Genomic DNA, 13,934 nt, shown 5'->3' with positions numbered 1-13,934 from the left:
AGGACCCGGAAGCCGGGTGATGCAACCGGCATCGAGAGAGAGAGGCGCCCCACGTGCGCGTGTCGCAAGAGAGCGAGCGGTAGACCGACTGCGCATGCGCGGCTCGCTGGCTGAGCGCGGCTGCGCACTTGCAGCACCCAGGGAGTTCAGTCAGAGCAGGCCCACGTATTGTGCTAGGTGCTGTACAAAACACATAACAAAGAGTCCCTGCCCAAAGAGTTTACCATCTAAGTAGGTGATGTTGCTCTTTTTAAAATAGGAATTGCAGTGAAATGTGTCAAATTTGTGTTAAAAATCACATATTGGGACAGAATATCTAAATGCAGTAAAGGGACAGCATTTGACAGGAAATAAGCTAATTTTCTTATACAGTAAGTAAAAGTGTATGATTTTAGTTTGGTTATATGTACAGGTCTACATTACATTACGTAAATGATGTTTATTAAATGAGCATTGTTAAACATTCCAGTTAAAAGACTATTATTTCAAAGGTGATTATCTTTTGTATTTAATTCCTTACTGATTGGGCACTTTATTATTTATTTATCTTACTTTAGCATCTAGAGGATAGAAGACCCATTTTGCTGTGTGCTGCACACAAATAAGCTCCTATTCTTCAATTAGACCAATGCAGGTGTTAAAGTCTGTCAGTGGAAATGTGACTGTGGCAAGCCTAGGAACTAGTTTAAGTCAAGACTCAATAGATGGGTGTAACAAACAATAGGATGAACTGTTAGAGGGATCATGAAGATAAAAATGATAGCAACAAGTAGTTACACACATTATAGCTATGTGCACATCTAGACTGTATCAGGACATTTTATTTTTTGTAATTATAAGATACAATTAAATATATACTAGTAATTTCTACCGGCCATCTATTGATATCACTTTTAAATTTCAACTTTTTTCTTTTACTATTTTGTTTATTACTTGTATGTGGTTGGTAATGCATAGAATATAAGAGAAGACATCCCTGCCCCAGGAATAAACAGTTTACATCCTAACAGTATCTTTCATATGGAATATTTAAAAAACAATCTCAAAAAGCCCAAAACCTTTTCAGAATTGGGCACAGCAACTCAGATGCTGAAAAATAAAAACAAACTAAGGCCTTGATCTTGCAATAGGATCTGTCATATAAACACAAGGGTCTGCCTAAACAGATCTGATTGGAAGATTGAAGCCAAAACTGGCAACCCTTACACTTTGCCTTTCTCTTGTGAAATAATGGATTTCTCTTTTCCCCTTCAAGCCCCATTTTGTTAATCCACCCCAGTAAGAAGTACAGAATGGAAAATTAAAACCTTATGCACTGCCTTGAAATTATTGCTGTGTACACACGTGTCATCTTGTGTATTATTTATATATACTGTTAATTTAATCTAGATCCTAATCCTTTATTCTTTATTAAGCAAAAACTAGGTTTCCTATGGGAGGCCCTAGAGATTTGAATTCCAGGTGGACATTTGTTTACATTACATGACTACCATATAATTTAGCTATACTGGCAGTCTGAAAAATTTGATTCTGCATGTGCTCCTATCTCCAATTTTGCATACACACATTTATAACTTGAAGTCAGTGGGACTACTCACATACATAAGATTGGGGCCCACGTGTGTAATTAACTGAAGTAAATGGAGACAATATGGATATTTGAGAATACACAGGCAGGCTCTAAAATTGAGATGTGATGGGGGAAGCTACCACAAACTGGTGGTGTACATTACCTGGCTTTAGCCAAGTTTTAATCTCCCCCTTTACCACTCTCCTTTCCCAAAATAATTGTGGGAAATTAATTCTTTTATACATAGAAGAGGAAGTGTATTGTTGATAGTCTTTCTTTAAAGAAAACAAATGAAAATGTAGTAACGATCATTATAACAAGTTATAAGTGAAGATCTTGCTACTGAAAATAAAATGTATATTACCCTGCAATACATTTGGATAATTTTGTACATAAAATGGAAAATATTATTGTTTCATATCTAATATTTCAAAAATCTATGTGGTGCAAATATAACTTTCTTTAAATGATCTCACTGCTGGGAAAACCACAGTTGAAACATGTAACCTGGATGCATAAAATGTTGGGGGAATATGATGCAACACTTGATTGTAGTTGCCTTACCAATGTGTATTTCTGTGCAGGTGTAATCACTGTTTTGCAATATTACAGATGGTGTAGAATTCCATTCTAAATGGATAAAGTTGCCTCTTAAATCATTTAACTGTATAGTTTATACAACGATGCAAATAGAGTATGAAAATTCCAGAAACAATCACATGCTGCATTTTTGGTTGACTAAAGAAGATGTTATAAATAATTTAATCCCTGTCAATGTATCTATCAAATTTTGGAATGGAAATACATAATAATTATCATATATTAAGGATGAATATATTGTTAATGTCATAACAATAAAACTATTAAATATTCTTGCTTTGTTATTGTTGATTCATTGTATTGTGGGAGGTTGACAGTATGAAGAAATATAGAAATATATATAGAAATATATGCATCCGATGAACTGAGCTGTAGCTCATGAAAGCTTATGCTCAAATAAATTGGTTAGTCTCTAAGGTGTCACAAGTACTCCTTTTCTTTTTATAGAGAAAAAGAAATTCTGAGACTATAAATGTTCATTGATGCCAAATAAACTCCTCATCACCAGAAACTGTTAACAGTGCTTTAGAATTAATCGGTTATGTTTAATCCTATAAGCACTTTACATGTCTGTAACTTTATTCACATGAATAGTCCCGTTTAAATTAATGGGACTACTCACCTTAGTAAAGTTACACATGTGCTTAAGTCTAACCCTAATAGACCTATCCAACTTCTGAAATAAATGGAATGCTCATATTGACTTCAGTCACAGCTAGATAGGGCCCCAAATAGGGAGACCTTCCCTGCCCAGTCTCCTACACTGCTGAGAATACTCATTTTGAGGCACTTTTTAAATATTACTCTGTTACAATGATATATATGAATTGTCAGTGGAGACACAAATTTGTCCAGGCTTTTCCAATACGAAGGAGAAGCTATTTTTAAAAAACAATGAGAGTGAAGTTTGTCAACGTTTATCAGATTTTTTTTTCTTCGAGTTTGAGGTCTTCCTTCATATTATGTAGGAGAGACACACAAAAAGCATCTCACACCTCAGCTTGACAGATACTGGAAAAATCTTAGTAAGAGGCAGATTAAAAAAATTGTTTCTCCCACTTTCCTTTTTACAAAATTGAAGGAGTATTAGGGGCAACAAGAAGGGCAACAGTTCAGTTCCTGTTTATTTCTTTTCTATTCCAGCCTCCCTTTGCTGAGGTACTGAACATATGTGGGTCTGAGCTGAGTGCAGCAGATTTATTGTAAAACAGTGAATGTGGGTCAGTACATCTATTGTGTGAGACAGTAAATGGTAGAAACTGTAGCTTCCTTCTGTGACACTGAGAGTGGGCTTATAGTCCTGCATCACTGCATGAGAGAGTGAACGGAGTAAGGGGTGAGTAGCTTCATTGTGTGAAGCAGAAAATGGGGCAGGTACAGTAGTAGCAGACACAGAAACAGTGAATGGGATGTGGGGGGCAAGTTCTTTGTATGAAGCAGTAAATGGGATGGCAGTAGGAAGTATGGCATATACAGGGGCAAACTGTGAGAGGCAATGAATGGGGTGGGGTGGCAGTAGGAGGTGCATTGTGAGGCAGTGAAGGGGATAGGGTAGCAATAGGAGGTGCAGTGCGAGGCATGGAAGGGGTGGGGATGACAGTGACTGTACAGTAAAAGGCAATTAAGGGGGTGGGAGTGAAATGAGAGGCAGTGAAAGAGGTGGGGATGGCGGTGCAGAGCGAGGCAGCGAAGGGGTAGGGATGGAAGTGGTGATGCGGTTAAGGCAATGAAGGGGATGGGGGTGCAGTGTGTGAGGCAATGAATGAGATGGGAGTGTCAGTAAGAGATGCAATGTGGAAGGCAGTGCAAGGTGGGGGTGGCAGTAGAGGTGCAGTAGGAGGTAATGAAGGGATGGCAGTGGTCGTGCAGTGAGAGGCAGTAAAAAGGGGTGGCAATGATGGTGCATTGAGATGAGTGAAAGTATGGGGGTGAGAGTGGTGGTGTAGTGAGGCAATGAAAGGTGGGTGCACAGTGAGATGAGTGAAATGGTGGGGATGCAAGTGACAGTGCAGTAAGGCAGTGAAGAGGGTGGGGTTCAGTAAGAGGCAGTGAAGGGTGGGGATGACACTGGCGGTGCAGTGAGGCAGTAAAGAGGGTGGGGTGACCGTGAGGGTGCAGAGAGGCAATGAAAGGGTGGGGGCGACAGTGAGAGGAGGTGAAGGGGATGGGGTGACAGTGATGGGGCAGTGGGAGGCAGTGAAGGGGTGGAGGTGACAGTGATGGTGCAGTGAGGCAGTAAAGAGGGTGGGGTGACCGTGAGGGTGCAGAGAGGCAATGAAAGGGTGGGGGCGACAGTGAGAGGAGGTGAAGGGGATGGGGTGACAGTGATGGGGCAGTGGGAGGCAGTGAAGGGGTGGAGGTGACAGTGATGGTGCAGTGAGGCAGTAAAGAGGGTGGGGTGACCGTGAGGGTTCAGAGAGGCAATGAAAGGGTGGGGGCGACAGTGAGAGGAGGTGAAGGGGATGGGGTGACAGTGATGGGGCAGTGGGAGGCAGTGAAGGGGTGGAGGTGACACTGGCGGTGCAGTGAGGCAGTAAAGAGGGTGGGGTGACCGTGAGGGTTCAGAGAGGCAATGAAAGGGTGGGGGCGACAGTGAGAGGAGGTGAAGGGGATGGGGTGACAGTGATGGGGCAGTGGGAGGCAGTGAAGGGGTGGAGGTGACACTGGCGGTGCAGTGAGGCAGTAAAGAGGGTAGGGTGACCGTGAGGGTGCAGAGAGGCAATGAAAGGGTGGGGGCGACAGTGAGAGGCGGTGAAGGGGATGGGGTGACAGTGATGGGGCAGTGGGAGGCAGTGAAGGGGTGGAGGTGACACTGGCGGTGCAGTGAGGCAGTAAAGAGGGTGGGGTGACCGTGAGGGTGCAGAGAGGCAATGAAAGGCTGGGGGTGACAGTGAGAGGCGGTGAAGGGGATGGGGTGACATGATGGGGCAGTGAGGCAATGAAGATGCTGGGGTGCAGAGAGAGGCAATGAGGAGGGGGGATGACAAGGTCGTTGCAGTGAGGCAGTAAAGAGGTGGTGGGGTGCAGTGAAGGGGTGGGGGGTGACAGTGTCGGGGCAATAAGAGGCAGGGAAGAGGGTGGCAGTGACGGTGCACGCGAGGTAACGAAGGGGGAGGGGTGGCAATGGCGGAGCTCCCGGGGCAGGTGCGGGGGCCGGCTGCCGCTGTCGCCCGCTGATCCCGCCCTCTCCCGCAGGTGGCGGCGGCGGAAGTGACGTGCGGCCAGGGGGGCCTGTCCTTGGGGGAAGATGGCGCCCGTGCCTGTGCTAGGCAGCGAAGGAGGTAAACAAGTGTGAGCGGCGGGGGGAGGGGGGGGCGAGGCAGGGGTCCGGGGGGCGAGCGAGGGGCCGGGAGCGCTGGTGCCTGGGCAGTGCCGGCGGCGCCTCCCCCGCAGGCGTAGTGGGGAGCAGGGGCGCAGGCGCGCGCCCCCCACCCTGCCGCGGGCGTCACCTCAGCCCTTGCCCCGCACTTCAGCCCCCCCGGGGCGCGCCGCCTCCTCCCCCGGCTTTATGTCACACCGAGACCCCCGGCTCTGCAGGCTGGGCGGGCGGAGTTGCGTCTTCAGTGCTGCTGCTGCTGCTGCTGAGAGGTAGGTGACGCCGCCGCCGGGTCCCCCCTTCTGCCCTTCCCCCCGCCGCCGCTGCTGGCCCGAGGGGTAGAGCCGCTTCCGCGCCGGTTCACACACCTTCCCCCCCCCCGCTCTCCGCCGCCCCCCCCAGTTTTCTCTCCAGCCCCGTCCCTGATGGGCTGGGCAAAAGAGGACACCCCCCCCACCCCCCGCTCGCTCAGCCGCCTGCTGCCGCCGCCGCCCCGTGTGAGGGGTGGAGGGAGGCTTGTTGCGTGTCTGCAGCAGCAGCAGCACACGGGAAGAGGATAATCCTGGTGGGTGTTTCTCGGGTAACTCTGGTAGCGGGAGCGGGGGATGCTCGGGGTAGTGTAACCGGCTGCGGCAGGGTGCGTGCGCCTCTGGCCTGCGCGGTGGGCGCGCGTCCCGCCCGGCCTCCGGTGGTGTTTTTCCTCTGACCTGGCTCTCCTGCCGCTTAGAAGGTGTCGCCCGAGAATAGATGCCCCTTTCTAGGGCTTTCTCTTTTCTCCCTCCCCTTCCCCATACCTTTTATTTCCAGAGAGAGACTGGCCTGGTGATCAGTCTTTTCCCCTGGAAAATCGTCAATGGCGAGCACAACGTGTGGGGAGGATATGAAGTGGTTACTGCTGAGTTTGTGTTTTCGTTTTAAATCTCTCCCTGTTTTAAAGTGAGGATAGTTAGCGACGGGAAAAGTCTTGCAGACTGAACTTACCTTTCCACGAAACACATGTGGCTGGGCCAACAGCAGTATATAGGCTTCCCACGCCCACCCTTCCAACGTGCACCCTCTTTTGGAGCAGTCTGTTCTAGTTCAGTTTCCATGTTCATTCAGTCCAGGCCTGTGTGCTGAAGTTAGCAACAGGGTTGCTCACTGGTGTCAATTCTGGTGTAGGGCTTTGTGTTCCAAAAATTTGTCCATGAGGAGGTGGACTGAGATCACGAATTAGCATTTAGTCTAATGCTTGCCCCTTGATGGAAGAATCAAAAGACTTTTATATTTGTAAGTAACCCATCTTCTGGCTCTGAAAACTGCGACTCTATACATTGGGGTAGCTTGATATTTGAGGTTTGATTCAGGAATTGTATTAAATATGCCAGATACCTAAATTGTAGGAGTCTCCCAAAAACATAGATGTGTGTTTTTTTAAAAAAAAGTCTGCTCAGTAATCAGTGAGGGGTAAAAATTGTATTAATTTATATCATGTGATTTGTAGGATTAGCAAATAATATCGAAACATTTAAATAAATACCAGAGTAGGTTACTGTTGCTTTTTAAAAATTCTTAGGGTTGCCCCTTCCAAGTGAACTGGGGAAATATAAAACAACTATAGGATGAAGAAAAAACTAAGATGGAATGAATGTCCTTTATTTTGTTCTGCACTTTGTAAAGTTAGTTTTCAGTAGTAGTCAGAATTCTGTGGTTTTTATTATACTAGTACTTTTCCATACGTTAACAATTCAGACCTTTAAGTTTGTAAGTATAAACTGATCAATTTAGATGTTCAGGGCTACTAGGTATCAAAGGTTTGTCTTGCTACTTTATTAATGTTAGATCAAATTGCATAGTTAAATGTTGCAATTTGGATAATTTTTTGTTAATGACAACTTCCCATTGAAAAAAGAAAAGGAGTACTTGTGGCACCTTAGAGACTAACCAATTTATTTGAGCATAAGCTTTCGTGAGCTACAGCTCACTTCATCGGATGCATACTGTGGTTTTCATACACACAAACCATGAAAAAATGGGTGTTTATCACTACAAAAGGTTTTCTCTCCCCCCACCCTACTCGCCTGCTTGTAATAGCTTATCTAAAGTGATCACTCTCCTTACAATGTGTATGATGATCAAGGTGGGCCATTTCCAGCACAAATCCAGGGTTTAACAAGAACGTCTGAGGAACAGTGGAGGGGGAGGAATAAACAAGGGCAAATAGGTTACTTTTTATAATGACTCAACCATTCCCAGTCTCTATTCAAGCCTAAGTTAATTGTATCCAATTTGCAAATTAATTCCAATTCAGCAGTCTCTCATTGGAGTCTGTTTTCGAAGTTTTTCTGTTGAAGGATAGTCAACTTTGAGATCAGAAATTGAGTGACCAGAGAGATTGAAGTGTTCTCCGACTGGTTTTTGAATGTTATAATTCTTGACATCTGATTTGTGTCCATTTATTCTTTTACATAGAGACTGTCCAGTTTGCCCAATGTACACGGCAGAGGGGCATTGCTGGCACATGATGGCATATATCACATTGGTGGATGTGCAGGTGAACGAGCCTCTGATAGTGTGGCTGATGTTATTAGGCCCTGTGATGGTGTCCCCTGAATAGATATGTGGGCATAGTTGGCAACGGGCTTTGTTGCAAGGATAGGTTCCTGGGTTAGTGGCTCTGTTGTGTGGTGTGTGGTTGATGGTGAGTATTCGCTTCAGGTTGGGGGGCTGTCTGTAGGCAAGGACTGGCCTGTTTCCCAAGATTTGTGAGAGTGCTGGGTCATCCTTCAGGATAGGTTGTAGATCCTTGATAATGCGTTAGAGGGGTTTTAGTTGGGGGCTGAAAGTGATGGCTAGTGGCGTTCTGTTATTTTCTTTGTTAGGCCTGTCCTGTAGTAGGTGACTTCTGGGAACTCTTCTGGCTCTATCGATCTGTTTCTTCACTTCTGCAGGTGGGTATTGTAGTTGTAAGAACGCTTGATAGAGATCTTGTAGGTGTTTGTCTCTGTCTGAGGGATTGGAGCAAATGCGGACTTATTGCAGAGCTTGGCTGTAGACGATGGATTGTGTGGTGTGGTCAGGGTGAAAGCTGCAGGCATGTAGGTAGGAATAGCGGTCAGTAGATTTCCGGTATAGGGTGGTGTTTATGTGACCATCGCTTATTAGCACTGTAGTGTCCAGGAAGTGGATCTCTTGTGTGAACTGGACCAGGCTGAGGTTGATGGTGGGATGGAAATTGTTGAAATCATGGTGGAATTCCTCAAGGGCGTCTTTTCCATGGGTCCAGTTGATGAAGATGTCATCAATATAGCGCAAGTAGAGTAGGGGCGTTCGGGGACGAGAGCTGAGGAAGCGTTGTTCTAAGTCACCCATAAAAATGTTGGCATGCTGTGGGGCCATGCGGGTACCCATAGCAGTGCTGCTGATTTGAAGGTATACATTGTCTCCAAATGTAAAATAGTTATGGGTAAGGACAAAGTCACAAAGTTCAGCCACCAGGTTAGCCGTGACATTATCGGGGATAGTGTTCTTGACGGCTTGTAGTCCATCTTTGTGTGGAATGTTGGTGTAGAGGGCTTCTACATCCATAGTGGCCAGGATGGTGTCATCAGGAAGATCACCGATGGATTGTAGTTTCCTCAGGAAGTCAGTGGTGTCTCGAATGTAGCTGGGAGTGCTGGTAGCGTAGGGCCTGAGGAGGGAGTCTACATAGTCAGACAGTCCTGCTGTTAGGGTGCCAATGCCTGAGATGGGGCGCCCAGGATTTCCAGGTGTATGGATCTTGGGTAGTAGATAGAATGTCTCAGGTTGGGGTTCCAGGGGTGTGTCTGTGCGGATTTGATCTTGTGCTTTTTCAGGGAGTTCCTTGAGCAAATGCTGTAGTTTCTTTTGGTAACTCTCAGTGGGATCAGAGGGTAATAGCTTGTAGAAAGTGGTGTTGGAGAGCTGCCGAGCAGCCTCTTGTTCATATTCCGACCTATTCATGATGACAACAGCACCTCCTTTGTCAGCCTTTTTGATTATGATGTCAGAGTTGTTTCTGAGGCTGTGCTGGAAATGGCCCACCTTGATGATCATACACATTGTAAGGAGAGTGATCACTTTAGATAAGCTATTACCAGCAGGCGAGTAGGGTTGGGGGAGAGAGAACCTTTTGTAGTGATAAACACCCATTTTTTCATGGTTTGTGTGTATTTTTCACGAAAGCTTATGCTCAAATAAATTGGTTAGTCTCTAAGGTGCCACAAGTACTCCTTTTCTTTTTGCGAATACAGACTAACACGGCTGTTACTCTGAAACTTCACATTGAAAGGATCACTTTTTGACTATCACTAATTTACTGTTAGATCTGATTGTGACGTTCATTGCTTGGCTTGGCGAATATGCAAACATTAAATAAATTTGCTGGACAGTTTTATGCCATGTCCAATACCTAAATAATTTAAAGGAAGGCAAATACCATTGGCTGTAATCTACAACATATGTTGTTTAGGATGAAATCCTGTCCCCATTGAAATCAGTGGCAAAACGCCTATTGACTTCAGTTGGATCACTGTTTCACCATTGGATATTAATAACATGGTCATTTCAAGTTAAAATTTCATATCTGCTGAGTTCTTGTAATGCAAGCTAATGAGACAGAAGCTCTGGTTGATCAAGGTGCAGAGTTAGGGAAAGTTCTGACTGGACTGGGAACTACAGATGATTGGTTGGCCCATAGCTACAGCTGTGTTTTGAACCATTTCTGTCAGAACAATTCTTAAAATACGGTTTTAAAGGCCTGTCTATTGCAGCAAATTTTAATGTGCTGTGAATCATGTTATAAGATGGAAGTGGTCTGACCATGTGACAATATGCTTTCTCTTACCCAAAGTCCAGACTTTTTAGAACCATATAATCAACCAATATTGCAGTTCTGATCTTTTTGGGACTATAACATGGTTTAGTTCCAGCTGTGCAGGCAAGACTGAACTGGGTTATAATATGAAACTCCAAAAATTTCAATGTGTAAAATTTTTAAAAAATGCCTAAGTTGCTTATCTTTTGAAAACTTTACCCCTAGGAATGTAGCATTTTGTATCCATTGCAGCCAAGGTTATTTTTAAACAACTTTTTTCACCCAGCTATCACAGTTCAAATGATATTCTAGACTATTCCCTCCCTCAGCAGGGTTCTAGTATAGTAATTTTATGATGTATAACCATGTTGGACACAATCCATGTTCTGTAATGAGTTTTGGAAGTACTTCAGACATAAGCCTAATGGTCCCATGTGCAGTTGGGCAATTATCTGAAAATTTTCCACCATTTCTAACTTGAATTCCGCTTAATCTGTGTTATAAAATGTGGGTAAAATTTTCAAAAGCATCTAGGTCCCATTTTTAAAAGTGACTTAGGCATTTAGGAGTGTTAGTCTCACTGGCTTTCAGTGAGATCTAGGCTCCCAAATGTTTAAGTTGCTTTTGAAAATGGGACTGTAGGCTCCTAAGTCACTTAGGCATGTTTGAAAATTTTACCCAGGCTCAATGTGTATTTTGCCAAAATCTAATTGAGAACCCTAGTGTGTGCAGGCTGAACTGTCCCTGAAATGCAAATTAATTTTCACAGGTTCTTAGCCTGTGTATATGCTAACATTTTACTTCAAATTTCCTGCCACTGTAAATAGTGAAGTTTTTCGGTTGTGTAGCAATGAAGAGCACTAGTGTAGCCCAGTTACCTCTTTTCCCTACTATGTCACTCCAGCTGTTGCTGCCACCAGTGAGAAATTTTGAAGAAAAATTGTAGCATAGACAATGCTTTATAGTGACATACACCAATGATAATACAGAGCAATTCTTAATTTTTATGTACTTGTAATTGGATTTTTAATGTTTATCGGTTTACAGCAGACGCAAGCCTTCTTTTCAAAGATGTGTGTAATTATGAATGTCTAATTTGCGCATACAAATATAACTATACACATCCTATTTTCACATACATTTGTATACATCTGACCACTCAGGGAAATACTGCATTTGTGCTGACAAATTAGATAAATGCATTCATTTTTGAAAACTGGGCCTAAGTCTTAAATCCAAAAGAAGTTTCACTGTGTGTATATCATAAAAGTATATTTAAATTTTACTAGATGGCTTTTGATGGAAGGTGGAGAAATATAGAATAGACTCTAAATCTGTTGTTCCTCTGAGTTTTCCAAAAAATACACTTAGCAGTGCAGCTAGTAAAATATCTTCCTGTGTAATGGTTTTGGGCATAATGTTATAGTAAAAGAGAATTTTGGTGTTAGTCATATTCAAGTGTTCAAATTAATGCTTTTTCAGAATTTCTTGGCGGTGGAAAAAAGAAACATTCCCTCTTAATTTATAAACTCGAAATTTACTAGTTCTTCCTCAGTCTCGCTCAACTGAATTGTTGTAAAATACATAAGTAAGGGGAAAGGAAATCTGCCCTTCAACTGAAGTGTTGTAATCCTACACTGGCCATTGTTAGCACCTTCCTAAAACAAGAAATTTCCCTGGAAAATACATACAGGATTACAACATTTAAAAAACGTGAACCTTTATTTATTGTAAACTAACTTCTAGGAAATACTGTTTTTTGAAGAATTTGACGACCAAAACAAATTGTAGGCCAAATTTATCCTTGGTTGAACTCCCTTGTCAGTAGACTCTATGGAATTGATCTCCATTTCTTCTTTCACTTGTGACTATGAGCTCCAGGATCATTGGGATGAAGGGGAATTCTTTACAATCAGCAGCAAAAAATTAAAATCTGGAGCAATGCCTTCAGTGCTTGACTTCTCATCTTTATTCTACATCTTTGATAGGTGTGCCAAGAAAAGCAGTGCTTTTCCAGTCACAGTGGAAGTAGTCTATGTACTGAATAATATGCAAAAGGTGAAAAATGTCTGAAAAGCTAATAAGGTTAAGGGTTTTTCCCTTTTGATTTTCTTTCTTCCTCTGCTGCATTTAGAGGTCACTTGCTGTGATATCACTGACCCCTCTTTGATGGGGGAAATGAAAAGTGCACCTTTGTAAATAACCAGGAAAGGGAAGAAATTACTTCAGAAAAGAGGATTAATTATTTGTTGTGATAGAATGGTATTGGAATATATTAGACTACATATTGCCTTTAGACAGAAGCACACGTGTCTCATGGGGGGTGGGAGGGGGGGAGAAAGTTCCCCACCATCACCACTACCTATTCACATTTCCTCCACCTAACCAATTCCCTCTGTAAAGTGAAGTCTGAATTGCATTTTTATTGAAAATGTGAAAAAGTTCAGTTTGTCATTGTCTTCTGAGAAATTGGCTGCAGTACTTTAATAGCAAATAGAATTACATATAAATTTGCAAGTATGTGTGGGAGGAATGGAAAAATTATTTGGAAAAATGCTTGCATCTGGAATTTTTACATCACTTTGTTTTAATTAAACTACCGGTATATTATTGCTGTTTGCTTTAGACTGAGGATATCAGCAATATAAATGAAATTTTTAGCAATTTCACTTTCTTTGAATTGTCCCTGACTCTACCCATTAGTCCACCCCATGTTTATTGCTATTTATAAGTTAGTGGTACAGAGAATTTTTTTTTGTAGGTCTAGTGCTAAAAAAATAGGGCTACCTATTCAAATGTGTTGCTATGTGGCAAGGTATGTATTTAATGGGGTAGAAGATGCATAGCTTTTATTTTTTTCTTTCCACTCTCTCAGTACAAACTGAGAGACTAGAGGGTCTCTGAGGCTTCTTTACGTTGTGTTAAGATGGAGAAGTCTCCTTCAATATCTTTTCTCCCACATTTCTTAAAAATCTTGTTACAAACTTGACAAGTGAGTTTAATAGTATCTGACACGCAGAAGGCAAAGTATTTTGGGATAGGTAAATGAAGATTTACTAAAAATAATCCTTCATCTGTCTGTTAAATGGTCTACTTTTTTTTTTTTAAAGCAGCACTCGCAATACTAAACTCTTTTTGAAACATTAGGTAATAATAGAGTGTTTGGCAGCTTGCATAACGTTGTTGAGTCTTAGGTAGAAATGGAAATGAACCCTCTCATTTTCACAGAATGGCAGATGTTTGAAAGACCTGAAGATGTCAGTGGAATTTTAGCAGTTACTCTTTGAAGACGGGCTTTTTTTTTAATGTATTGTGGGGATGTTTTCCACCTCACCTTCACCCATCCTGCTCTTCAAATAGAGTAAATTCAGAATTTTAAAGGGGGTACTTTATTTCCAAGTGCTTTCAGTTATTAATTATTTAACGATCACAGTTGGATGGATGGGTGAAAATCCTGAATGTAGTAACTATGCTAATATGTAAGGAGCATGTTTCCCTCTTCTTTTTGAATCTTTCTGGGCAAATCAGCAAATGCTCCTTTGAACGTGGTGCATTTTTTGTCCCTCCTCTTTTTGCCAATCTCTTCCTGTGCATTTTCACCCTTCTTGTTTAATTGTCTTCCAGCTTTCTTT

The 13,934-nt window shown here is 42.8% G+C and overlaps 1 protein-coding gene across 2 annotated transcripts in view; it reads left to right on the top strand.

The window, feature by feature from the left end:
* Positions 1-5,394: 5,394 nt before the first annotated feature.
* KLHL15 (kelch like family member 15) overlaps positions 5,395-13,934 on the top strand; it is a gene marked incomplete at its 3' end in the record, with an annotated part of 33,150 nt that continues 24,610 nt past the window's right edge. The window contains exon 1 of one of the 2 annotated variants that reach the window (XM_084640750.1): positions 5,395-5,451. Of the gene's footprint in view, positions 5,452-5,643; positions 5,759-13,934 lie in introns of those variants that run through there. The other variant, XM_084640751.1, reaches the window with a different exon arrangement.

This window comes from Lepidochelys olivacea, assembly GCF_965140295.1.
Source record: "Lepidochelys olivacea isolate rLepOli2 genome assembly, chromosome: 1".
NCBI classification, from domain to species: domain Eukaryota; kingdom Metazoa; phylum Chordata; order Testudines; family Cheloniidae; genus Lepidochelys; species Lepidochelys olivacea.
The sequence above is the reverse complement of the archived record's forward strand: the minus strand, read 5'-3'. Positions and strand labels throughout refer to the sequence as shown.